This window comes from Oncorhynchus masou, chromosome 7 (genome assembly GCF_036934945.1).
Source record: "Oncorhynchus masou masou isolate Uvic2021 chromosome 7, UVic_Omas_1.1, whole genome shotgun sequence".
Taxonomy (NCBI): domain Eukaryota; kingdom Metazoa; phylum Chordata; class Actinopteri; order Salmoniformes; family Salmonidae; genus Oncorhynchus; species Oncorhynchus masou.
In genome coordinates, this window is record NC_088218.1 from 27,711,670 (window position 1) to 27,724,469 (window position 12,800).

General features: G+C 45.0%; 1 protein-coding gene and 1 pseudogene across 1 annotated transcript in view; one reads left to right on the forward strand and one right to left on the reverse strand.

Annotated features, from left to right (window-relative positions):
• Positions 1-12,800, reverse strand: part of LOC135543620 (cysteine and tyrosine-rich protein 1-like) — a 387,961-nt gene that overhangs the window by 267,023 nt on the left and 108,138 nt on the right. The gene's annotated exons all lie outside the window — the stretch shown is intronic.
• On the forward strand, positions 5,766-12,185 carry LOC135543095 (large ribosomal subunit protein mL39-like; annotated as a pseudogene).

Below are 12,800 nucleotides of genomic sequence, written 5' to 3' on the forward strand. Positions count from 1 at the left end.
TCTTTGCTGGCCATGGCAGAACACTGACATTCCGGTCTTGCAGGAAATCATGTACAGAACGTGCAGTATGGCTGGTGGCATTGTCATGAGGGAGGGTCATTTCAGGATGAGCCTGCAGGAAGGGTACCACATGAGGGAGAAGGATGTTTTCGCTGTAACGCACAGCATTGAGATTGCCTCCAAACCTCCAAATCAATCCCGCTCCAGAGTACAGGCCTCGGTGTAACGCTCATTCCTTCGAAGATAAACGCAAATCCGACCATCACCCCTGGTGAGACAAAGCCGCGACTCGTCAGCGGTCCAGCGACGGTGGGTTTGTGCCCATAGGTGACGTTGTTGCCGGTGATGTCTGGTGAGGACCTGCCTCACAACAGGCCTACAAGCCCTCAGTCCAGCCTCTCTCAGCCTATTGTGGACAGTCTGCGCACTGATGGAGGGATTGTGCATTCCTGGTGTAACTTGGGCAGTTGTTATTGCCATCCTGTACCTGTCCAGCAGGTGTGATGTTCGGATGTACCGATCCTGTGCAGATGTTGTTAAACATGGTCTGCCACTCCGAGGACTATCAGCTGTCCGTCCTGTCTCCCTGTAGCGCTGTCTTAGGCGTCTCACAGTACGGACATTGCAATTTATTTCCCCGGCCACATCTGCAGTCCTCATGTCTCCTTGCAGCATGCCTAAAGGCATGTTCACGCAGATGAGCAGGGACCCTGGGCATCTTTCTTTTTTCAGAGTCAGTAGAAAGGCATCTATAGTGTCCTAAGTTTTCAGAACTGTGACCTTAATTGCCTACCGTCTGTAGGCTATTACACGGAACCCTAACTGTCTGCGCGCGTTTGCGCCACCGTGCGCTATCGTGCATAAATGTATTTTGTCCCCCTACACCAAACGTGATCACGACACGCAGGTTAAAATATCAAAACAAACTCTGAACCAATTACATTAATTTGGGGACAGGTCGAAAAGCATTAAACATGTATGGCAATTTAGCTAGTTAGCTTGCACTTGCTAGCTAATTTGTCCTATTTTTCTAGCTTGCTGTTGCTAGCTAATTTGTCTTGGGATTGAGTTGTTATTTTACCTGAAATGCACGAGGTCTTTTACTCTGACAATTAATCCACACATAAAACGGCCAACCAAATCGTTTCTAGTCATCTCTCCTCCTTCCAGGCTTTTTCATATTTGGACTTTTATTGTGATTGGCATCTACACTTTTACCACAACAACCGGCAAAACATTTCATCTTTCAATCACCCACGTGGGTATAACCAATGAGGAGATGGCACGTGGGTGAGGCAGGACTTGCAGCGCGATCTGCGTCAGAAATAGGAATGACTTCTATTTTAGCCCTTGACGTTGCAGACGCTCGTTGGCGCGCGAGCAGTGTGGATGCAATAATTGAATAACATGGATTTCTACATTTATTTTGCGACGCTCGCTCACGCAACGTGTCTGGTCTGGTCAGCATGTTAGAATCACCTTTGGCAGCGATTAGTCTTTTGTAGGGATGCATGATATATCGGTGAACATATCAGAATCGGCTGATATTAGCTAAAAATGCATACCTATATAACGTAGGTACATGACGTAATGACGCCATGTAAAATTTTGCGCTACACGTGCAACACAGCATTCCTAACCTAGCCCAAATTGTCTGCTGTGTGAATTGAGCAGTCAACAAGTCGAGCAGTCATTTGAAAGAGTAAGAACATTTCAGCGAGACAACTCAAAAGGCAAAATCCATTAAAGCCACGACAATGGAATTCATTGCCCTTGACAATCAACCGTTCGTTCTCTGTCGTGGGTGATGATGGCTTTCGCTGACTGGTCGAGCACAGGTACACACTACCAAGTGCGCTATTTTTCAGATGTTGCACTACCGGATTTACACAGCTTAGCTTCACGACATACATACTATGGAACGTCGTTTGAGTCTTTGCGTGTCAAAAAAGACACAGTAGCACTGTCAAAGATATACAAAAAAAGTCTGCAAACACCGGCCACGAACGATGTGTTTACAATAACTCGTTGGTAATAAAGCATCATTTGTTCGACCGCAACTTCTGGGGTAGCGATCTTTAGCTTGATAACTAGCTAGCACCAATACAACCAGCCTCAAAACAATGACCAGTAGAAACTGCATTCATTTTCATTATTCTTAGCAATGATTTAGGAATCCTTGTGAGTAAGTATTTTTGTATGCCTATTGAAATTGAACTTCAGTTCATGAAAATAAATAGCTAGCCAGCTACTTAACCCTGTTGCTCAAAGCTAACATTATAAGCAGCCAGCTAGCTTCATCTGGCTAGTGCAGCTCGACCGGACCGGGTTACGTGTTGTGAAGGGAGCAACAATAAGGATTAGGCACAATAGTGGAATTTGCGGTTTGTTATTTTAGATGAATATAGCTACTGAAACAGATTGTCGTTTTGCTATGTTTTTAGGGAAGAACATTGTTTGCATCCATGAGCTAGCGAGCTTTATTTTATGACCAGCACTGTAGGTGTGCGAGACAACTTTACCAGCATCATAGCACACGTATCGATGAATCATTGTGACATATGAAATACGACTGATTGTGTAATAACTACATAAAAAAATGAATGAACGCATTAAATTATGTGACGTGCAGTCATGTTCATGTCCTGATTGGTCAACAAGCTTATTTGACCCGTCAAACAGTGTTATTTGACACGCAAAGACCCAAATGGCGTTCCATAGCAAAGACCCAAATGGCGTTCCATAGCAAAGACCCAAACGGCGTTCCATAGCAAAGACCCAAATGGCGTTCCATAGAAATCCTGGTTGAGAATGAAACGACTGAACAAATGAACAACAAAACAGCACAGCAAGTAAGTGAAAGAAATAGGTTTTGATTATGTTTTACTGGTAATGGGGACATACGTAAATGCCAACAAAGTAACTTTTTGGTCAGTGTGGAGTGTGTGTAACCTTTATTTAACTAGGCAAGTCAGTTAAGAACAAAATATTATTTACAATGGCGGCCTACCCCGGCCAAACCTGGACGATGCTGGCAAGGAAAATGTCAGATATTGGTATCGGCCAAAAATGTCATATTGGTGCATCACTAGTCTTTTTGATTAAGTCTCTAAGAGCTTTGCACACCTGGATTGTACAATATTTGCCCATGTATACTTTAATTCTTCAATCTCTGTCAAGTTGGTTGTTGATCATGGCTAGACAGCCATTTATAAGTCTAGCCATAGATTTCAAGTCGATTTAAGTCAACTCTAACTAGGCCAATCAGGAACATTCAATGTCGTCTTCGTAAGCAACTCCAGTGTATATTTGGACGCGTTTCAGGTTATTGTTTTACTGGAATGTGAATTTGTCTCGCAGTGTCTGTTGGAAAGCAGACTGAACTAGGTTTTCCTCTAGGATTTTTTTTATCCCCCAAAAAACGGTCTAGTTCTTGCCGATGACGAGCATATCCATAACATGATGCAGCCACCACGATGCTTGAAAAAGTGGTATTCAGTGATGTGTTGGATTTACCACAAACATAACTAAAGTTAATTTCTTTGCCACAATTTTTTGCAGTAGTACTTTAGTGCCTTATTGCAAACAGGATGCATGTTTTGGAATAGTTTTATTTTGTACAATCTGTCATTTTGGTTAGTATAGTGGAGGAACTACAATGTTGTTGATCCATCCTCAGTTTTCTCCCATCACAGCCATTAAACTCTGTAACTGTTTTAAAAGAACCATTTCTTGGTGAAATCTCTGAGCGGTTTCCTTCCTCTCTGGAAACTGAGTTAAGAAGGAGGCCTGTAATTTTGTAGTGACTGGGTGTATTGATACACCATCCAAAGTGTGATTAATAACTTCATCATGCACAAAGGAATATTCAGTGTCTGATTTTATTTTATTTTTACCCATCTACCAATGCAAGGCATTGAAAAACTCTGTTCTTTGTGGTTGAATCTGTGTTTGAAATTCTGTACTTGACTGAGGGACCTTACAAATATCTGTATGTGTGGGGTACAGAGATGGGGTAATAATTCCAAAATATGTTAACACTATTATTGCACACAGTGGGTCCATGCAGCTTATTATGTGACTGTCACGCCCTGGTCTTAGTATTTTGTGTTTTATTTATTATTTTGGTCAGGCCAGGGTGTGACATGGGTTATTTATGTGTTGTGTTTTGTCTAGGTTTTTTTTATAGGTTATGGGATTGTGGTTAGTGGGGTTGTCTAGAAAAGTCTATGGTTGCCGGGAGTGGTTCTCAATCAGAGGCAGGTGTTTATCGTTGTCTCTGATTGGGAACCATATTTAGGCAGCCATATTCTTTGAGTGTTTCGTGGGTGATTGTTCTTGTCTCTGTGTTAGTTTGCACCAGAATAGGCTGTTTAGGTTTTCACGTTACGTTTATTGTTTTGTATTGTTCGTGTTTATCTTTTATTAAACATGTATCGAAATAACCATGCTGCATTTTGGTCCGCCTCTCCTTTGACGGAAGAATCCCGTAACAGAATCACCCACCAACACACAGTGAAACCCAGGCTACCTCAGTATGATTCTCAATCAGAGACAACTAATGACACCTGCCTCTGATTGAGAACCATACCAGGCCGAAACATAGAAATCCCAAAATCATAGAAAAACAAACAGACTGCTCACCCCAACTCACGCCCTGACCATACAAAATAATGACAAAACAAAGGAAATGAAGGTCAGAATGTGACAGTACCCCCCCCCCCCAACTCCGGCCGCAAAACCTTAACCTATAGGGGAGGGTCTGGGTGGGCGTCTGTCCGCCTCATTGTCCGCCTCCGTGGCTTCCTAACCATCCAATATCTCCTCCCATGTCCAGAAATCTGGATTTCGCTGTTGTAAAATTTCTTGGAAGGGGGCACACAAGGAGTATGGCGACGCCAGGTAGGAGACCTGCGCCAACTTCCTGTGCTTACCGGGGGGCTAGAGAGACCGGGCAGGCACCGTGTTATGCTGTGGTGCACACGGTGTCTCCAGTGCGGGTGCATAGCCCGGTGCGGTACATACCAGCTCCTCGTATTGGCCGGGCTAGAGTAAGCATCGAGCCAAGTGTCATGAAGCCGGCTCTACGCATCTGGTCTCCATTGCGTCTCCTTGGGCCGGCTTACATGGCACCAGCCTTGCGCACGGTGTCCCCGGTTCGTCTGCATAGCCCAGTGTGGGCTATTCCACCTCGCTGCACTGGCAGGGTGACCGGGAGTATTCAACCAGGTAAGGTTGGGCAGGCTCGGTGCTCAAGAGCTCCAGTGCACCTGCACGGTCCGGTCTATCCAGTACCACCTCCACGCACCAGGCTTCCTGTGCATGTCCTCGGCCCAGTACCACCAGTGTCAGCACCACGCACCAGGCCTACAGTGCGCTTCGCCTGTCCAGCGCTGCCAGAGCCTTCCTCCTCTACAGCGCTGCCGGAGTCTCCCGCCTGTTCAGTGCAGCCAGAGCTGCCAGTCTGCAAGGAGCCGCCAGAGCTGGCAGTCTGCAAGGAGCCGCCAGAGCTGCCAGTCTGCAAGGAGCCGCCAGAGCTGCCAGTCTGCAAGGAGCCGCCAGAGCTGCCAGTCTGCAAGGAGCCGCCAGAGCTGCCAGTCTGCAAGGAGCCGCCAGAGCTGCCAGTCTGCAAGGAGCCGCCAGAGCTGCCAGTCTGCAAGGAGCCGCCAGAGCTGCCAGTCTGCAAGGAGCCGCCAGAGCTGCCAGTCTGCAAGGAGCCGCCAGAGCTGCCAGTCTGCATGGAGCAGCCAGGGCCGCCAGTTAGCATGGAGCAGCCAGAGCTGCCAGTCTGCAAGGAGCTGCCAGAGCTGCCAGTCTGCATGGAGCAGCCAGGGCCGCCAGTTAGCATGGAGCAGCCAGAGCCGCCAGTCAGCATGGTGCAGCCAGAGCCGCCAGTCTGCCAGGATCCGCCAGTCAGCTAGGATCTTCCAGATCCGCCAGTCAGCCAGGATCCGCCATTCAGCCAGGATCCGCCATTCAGCCAGGATCCGCCAGTCAGCCAGGATCTGCCAGAGCTGCCAGTCAGCCAGGATCTGCCAGAACCACCAGCCAGCCAGGATCTGCCAGAGTCATCAACCTGCCTGAGCTTCCTCTCAGTCCCGAGCTTCCTCTCAGTCCCGAGCTTCCCCTCAGTGCCGAGCTTCCCCTCAGTGCCGAGCTTCCCCTCAGTCCCAAGCTTCCCCTCAGTCCCAAGCTTCCCCTCAGTCCCAAGCTTCCCCTCAGTCCGGAGCTGCCCCAGTGGGGCCCTTGGTTAGGGTTACTAGGCCAAGGTCGGCGGCGAGGGTCGCCAATCTAAGGACGCAATGTAAGCAGACTAAGACTTTGTTGGAGTGGGGTCCACATCCCGCGCCGGAGCCGCCACCGTGGACAGGCGCCCACCCGGACCCTCCCCTATGGGTTTAGGTGTGCGGCCGGGAGTCCGCACCTTGGGGGGGAGGGGGGGGGGTTCTGTCACGCCCTGGTCTTAGTGTTTTGTGTTTTATTTATTATTTTGGTCAGGCCAGGGTGTGACATGGGTTATTTATGTGTTGTGTTTTGTCTAGGGGGTTTTTATAGGTAATGGGATTGTGGTTAGTGGGGTTGTCTAGAAAAGTCTATGGTTGCCTGGAGTGGTTCTCAATCAGAGGCAGGTGTTTATCGTTGTCTCTGATTGGGAACCATATTTCGGCAGCCATATTCTTTGAGTGTTTCGTGGGTGATTGTTCCTGTCTCTGTGTTAGTTTGCACCAGAATAGGCTGTTTAGGTTGTCACATTACGTTTATTGTTTTGTATTGTTCGCGTTTATCTTTTATTGAACATGTATCGAAATAACCACGCTGCATTTTGGTCCGCCTCTCCTTCGACGGAAGAATCCCATAACAGTGACCTGTTAAGCACATTTTTACCTGGACTTTTTACCTGAACTTAATTTAGGCTTGACAAAACAAAGGGGTTGAATACTTATTAATTGTTTTTCTGTATTCATTTGTAAATATTGCTAAAAACAAAATTCAGTTTTGACATTTTGGGGTATTGTGTGGATAATTGGTGACACACGATCTCAATTAAATCCATTTAAAATTCTGTCTGTAACAAAACAATTTGGAAAAAGTCAAGGGGTGTGAATACTTTCTGAAGTCACTGTACTGAGAATTTTAGTGTGTATTGAGGTAATGAAGTAAAAATATATATATATATATATATAATACTTGTTTTGCTTACCCACAAACTGCAGTTACTTGTTTTAAGTTGAATTGGCTCACCTAGAAAATGCATCAAGATAATTGGTCTTGTTTTGAGATATTCTGACTTGTTTCAATACTTTTCTTTAGGTTAAAGCAAAAAATAATGTACCTTTTTTTAGACGTCAAGTCATTGCATTCTTATGTTATGAGATACCGTATCCAGGTAAGATCAACATTTATGCAATGTACATGTAGTGTACAGGGCCATAGATACTCTATACGGCAAACTTTTGACACCAGACAAATTTGCCCCCTAAGTGGTGGTTTTCTGGAGGTGGTGACTGGCTGGTCTCAGACTAACGTGACTGTGGTGATTGGCTGATGGTTTATGTTTGTGTGTGTGTGGCCTCTCCCTCCTTAGGCATACTTGCGGTCGTGTGCAGCCCTCCTGGGCCACGTCCTTCAGGATTCCTTTAAAGAGGACCTCTCTGTGGAGCTGCTCAGAGTCCCAGAGGTGCTTGGTAAATGCCAGGAAACAATCATACCCATGTTTTCCCTACCATTTTCATTAAAAAAAACATCAGGAAATGACTGGCATCTAGTTAACAGATTGGAACTGAATCCTATGGGGATTGGGGTGTTTCTTGTGTTTCTACTCAGCAATAGACAGTGCATTCGGGAAAGTATTCAGATACCTTGACTCGTTGCACATTTTGTTATGTTACAGCTTTATTCTGAAATTGATTAGAATAATCTACACACAATACCCCATAATGACAAAGCGAAAAAACTGAAATAACTTATTACATAAATATTCTGACCCTTTGCTATGAGACTCTTAATTGGGCTCAGGTGCATCCTGTTTCCATTGATCATCCTTCAGATGTTTCTCCAACTTGGAGTCCACCTGTGGTCAATTCAATTTATTGGACATGACTTGGGGAAGGGCACCAAAAAGCTCCTGTCTAAGGTCCCACAGTTGACAGTGCATGTCAGAGCAAGAACCAAGCCGTGAGGTTGACAGAATAGTCCGTAAAGCTCCGAGACACGATTGTGTCGAGGCACAGATCTGGGGAAGGTTACCAAAAAATGTCTGCAGTATTGAAGGTCCCCAAGAACACAGTGGCCTCCATCATTCTTAAATGGAAGAAGTTTGGAACCACCAAGACTTCCTATAGCTGACCGCCTGGCTAAACTGAGCAATTGGGGGCCTTGGTCAGGAAGGCTGACAGAGCTCCAGAGTTCAAATATCAAATCATTTTGTCACATACACATGTTTAGCAGATGCTGTTGCAGGTGTAGGGAAATGCTTGTGATTCTTCTGTGGAGATGGGAGAACCTTCCAGAAGGGCAAAGATCTCTGCAGTGCTCCACTAATCAGGCCTTTATGTTAGAGTGGCCAGAAGCCACTCCTTAGTAAAAGGCACATGACAGCCCGCTTGGAGTTTGCCAAAATGCACCTAAAGGACTCTCAGACCATGATAAACAAGATTCTCTGGTCTGATTAAACCAAAATTGAAACCAAGACTGAATGCATCATGTTGTGGGGATGTTTTTCAGTGGCAGGGACTGGGAGACGAGTCAGGATAGAGAGAAAGATGACCAGAGAAAAGTGCAAAGATCCTTGATGAAAACCTGCTCCAGAGATCTCAGGACCTCAGACTGGGGTGAAGGTTCACCTTCCAACATGACAGTGACCCGAAGCACACAGCCAAGACAATGCAAGAGTGGCTTCGGGACGAATTGAGGCGGTTCTGAGGGCAAAAGGGGGTGTAACTCAATATTAGGAGGGTGTTCCTAATGTTTTGTGTACACAGTGTATATAATACATATAATGTATGTAATCTCTCTCTGCAGTAACTTCAGGAGCATTCTGTTGTGATGTGGTGCTGAATCCTCAGACGCCTGGAACCCTTCAGAGGTCAGTGTGTGTGTATATTCTGGTGTGTGTGTAAATATGTGTGTTAATCTCTGGTGTGTGCATACGCTTGTTATTCTCTGTTGTGTTCGTGTGCATACAGGGGAGTCCGAAATGATTGACACCCTTGATAAAGAGCAATAATTAAAAAAAAGAATAAAAAAAGGGAAGTTCAGTTAAGAACAAATTCTTATTTACAATGATGGCCAAACCCAGACCATCCTGCGCCAATTGTGTCCACCCTATAGGACTCCCAATCACGGACGGATGTGATACAGCCTGGATTCGAACCAGGGACTGTAGTGACAAGTCTTGCACTGAGATGCAGTGCCTTAGACTGCTGCGCCACTCGGGAGCCTAAATAATGACCGTAGAAATTAAATACTTCAAATACTGAGCTATATTGTATGCTAAAAGAAACTAATACAATTGCCCAGAGATTTTGTTTCTTAAAAAGGTAGGGCTTAAAATTATTGACACATCTAAAGATTTGTATAAATAAAGTAGTCAAAAGTTTAGTTTTTGATCACATAGTCCTAGCAAGCAATGAATACATCAAGCTTGTGACTCTATGAACTTGTTGGATGCATTTGCAATTTGTTTTGGTTGTGTTTCAGATTATTTTTGTCCATTAGAAATGAATGGTAAATAATGTATTATGTAACTTTGAAGTCATATTTATTATAAATAAGAATAGAATGTTTCTAAACACTTCTACATTAATGTTGAATGCTACCATCATTACGAATACTCTTGAATGAATCATGAATAACGATGAGTGAGAAAGTTAGAGGGTTATAAAATGATATGCCCAACACATGCTAACCTCTCACCATTGCCAGTAACAGAGGAGGTTAGCATGTCTTGGGGGTATGATCTTTGTTCCTCTCAGTCATCATTATTCATGATTCATTCAGGAATATCCGTCATCATGGTAGCCATCACATTATTGTAGAAGTGTTTAAAAACATATTCTATTCTCATTAACAAAAAGAGTGAGTCCAAAATTAATTATTTACCATTAAATTCGATTGGGCAGAAAATAATCTGAAACACCAAAACGAACTGCAAATGCATCCAACAAGTTTGTAGAGTCACAAGCTTGATGTAGTCATTGCGTGCTTGGAAAATGGGACCAATTACTTAATTTAACTACTTTATTCATAAGAATCTTTCGGGGTGTCAATAACTTTGACACCTACCTCTTTATCAAGGGTGTCAATAATTTCGGACACCACTGTGCATGTGTGTTAAGCAAAGTGAAATGACCTGAGAGAGTGTGTGTGTGTCCCAGGAGTCCCTGCGCTCTCTGACACGTGGTGCTCAGCAGCTGATCCATCGGGGCCTGCCCTGGGAGCCTCTGGAGGTGGCGCCCCCTGTGGCCCTGGAGGTCTTCTCTCACAGCAGGTACTTTATTTTTATACCCTCTGTTGTTCAATTGTATCATTTTTGGGGGATAAAATATACAAGACAAGCCGAAATAATGCAAAGGTATTAAATTTGGCCATCAGTACCCTCTGTCGGAGGACTGAGGAGGGGTAGCAGCTTGTTACATGCTGTTATAACCTCCTAGCATTTTTCTGGGCAGAAGGCCTATTGGCAAAGCCAGTTTCGAAACCCCTCTTATTTTTACTCTGTTTCGTATTCTCTCTTCCAGTGTTCTAGCTGTGCCTGTGTCTGTGTCTGTGTTTGCAGGTGTAAGCAGGAGGAAGTGGAGGAGAAGTCCTAAAGGCACAGTGATGCTCTACAGGTGAGCTACAGGAACTGTACCGTGGTAGAACTCACTCACACAAACTATTGACATCCTTATTGAATACACACTCATCTTCACTGTGTTCTCATACATATATGACACACACACACTTGTCTCACCTCCTATCTGTCTGTCTCTTAGGTGTGGGGGGACCATGTTATGTTGAGTGGGGGCCCCTTGGTGGCCAGGACAGGGCTGTGCGCTCAGTATGAGGTCACTGCCATCCACCCTCTAGGAGAGGGCGAGTGGGGTCTCCACCGCCGGGCCCAGGGGCACTCACTGCCCCTTCAGCTACAGGTACATATGTGCACAAATCTGCAGGACATGTTTCTGTCAATGTATGAAGCATCTTTGGATGTGTTCGAGTGTCACTGCGTGAATGGGTGTCACTGAGTGAAAGAGTGCCACTGAGTGAAAGAGTGCCACTGAGTGAAAGAGTGCCACTGAGTGAAACAGTGCCACTGAGTGAAACAGTGCCACTGAGTGAAACAGTGCCACTGAGTGAAAGAGTGCCACTGAGTGAAAGAGTGCCACTGAGTGAAAGAGTGCCACTGAGTGAAAGAGTGCCACTGAGTGAAAGAGTGCCACTGAGTGAGTCATTGAATTTATTTATCCTGTTCTCTTTTCCTTAGGTCCACCACACTGTGTGGAGGAAACTGAGGAGCAGTGCAGAGAACCTGGTAAGAAAATATTACTCTTCACAATTTAAAGACCAAGTTCACTTTTTTGAAGTTGTAGCTTATATGCGACATACCTAAGATGTTGTAATTTCATCTGAACTGTTTTTAAGTTTGTTAGCTGGTTATTCAACAACGTCCAGAGTCTCCTGGCTAGCATTTTTGGAGCATGTCGCAATGCCAGTGGAAATTGTTCGTACCAGCTAGCGGTGCATTACAAATGTTCTGAGAATCAGGTTACGCTTCCCCCTTCACATCGCTCCACATTATTTTGAGTGGTTTGGATAAAACAACACCGCCTAGGTAAGTCAAAATGAGTTAAAACCCATCCTGATCTCACTTTTTTATTTTTACTGAAAGGTTTCTACAGTATCTCAAATCTTTACTGCTGACGTGCACGTCTGACGTCTGGGTCCATATCAACAGTTGACTAATGAACAAAATTCTAAAATATGTTTGAGTGATCCTTTAAAAAGTGAAATATCCCTTTTAAGATTCCCTATCAGTATCTATTCATACTTAATTATTGAACTGCCGATTTAATCCTATAGGCTCTCCCTCGCGGCAGGTCGAGGTGCCCACAGGATCAGCCAATGAAGCCGTTTCAGATACATTGACTCTGCCCTCTGCCCCTGAACAGTCTCCTCCCCCTACTGCACAACAAGGATCATGACTATAACCTTATCATTATATATGTATTTGTAATATTTGTGAAATAAATGTGTACAAAATGTATAAGGTATGGAAATCATCCCCTCTCCTCTGTATACTAAATGTTTGCTGAAAATTAAGCGGGTTATTGGTTTATGACAGTGTAGCTGATGTGGTGTAGAATGAAGTTGCTGATCTTGGGTCAGTTTTGCATTTCCCCCACTAATGATTGGGGTAGGGGAAGCTGATCCTAGATCTGTACATAATAGCAGATATGGAATCAAAGTCTTGTTGTGCAGAACGTAACTGGTTTGCGCCCAGTGAGGGACAGAACCTACTTGGTTGCCACAGCACAGCCCAGTTTACTGTTCCTTAATCTTTCATGCTTGCCGGGGATTTGAAACCCAAGTCAAATGAATTGGTGACCTGTAGTGTGTGATATAGGCATCTGTCTTCCGTGTGGAATGAAAGCTGTGGTCCGCTCGAGCATGTTAAAGCCTTACACTAACACACCCATCTGTGGCCTTTAACTGCTCAGCTGACGGTATGTGTGCAAAGTGTGTGTATTGAGTGGTCAGCAGTTTGCTAACACACAAAGACGGGTTTGTGCTGCTCGACCGTCAGGGGCAGAGCGGCT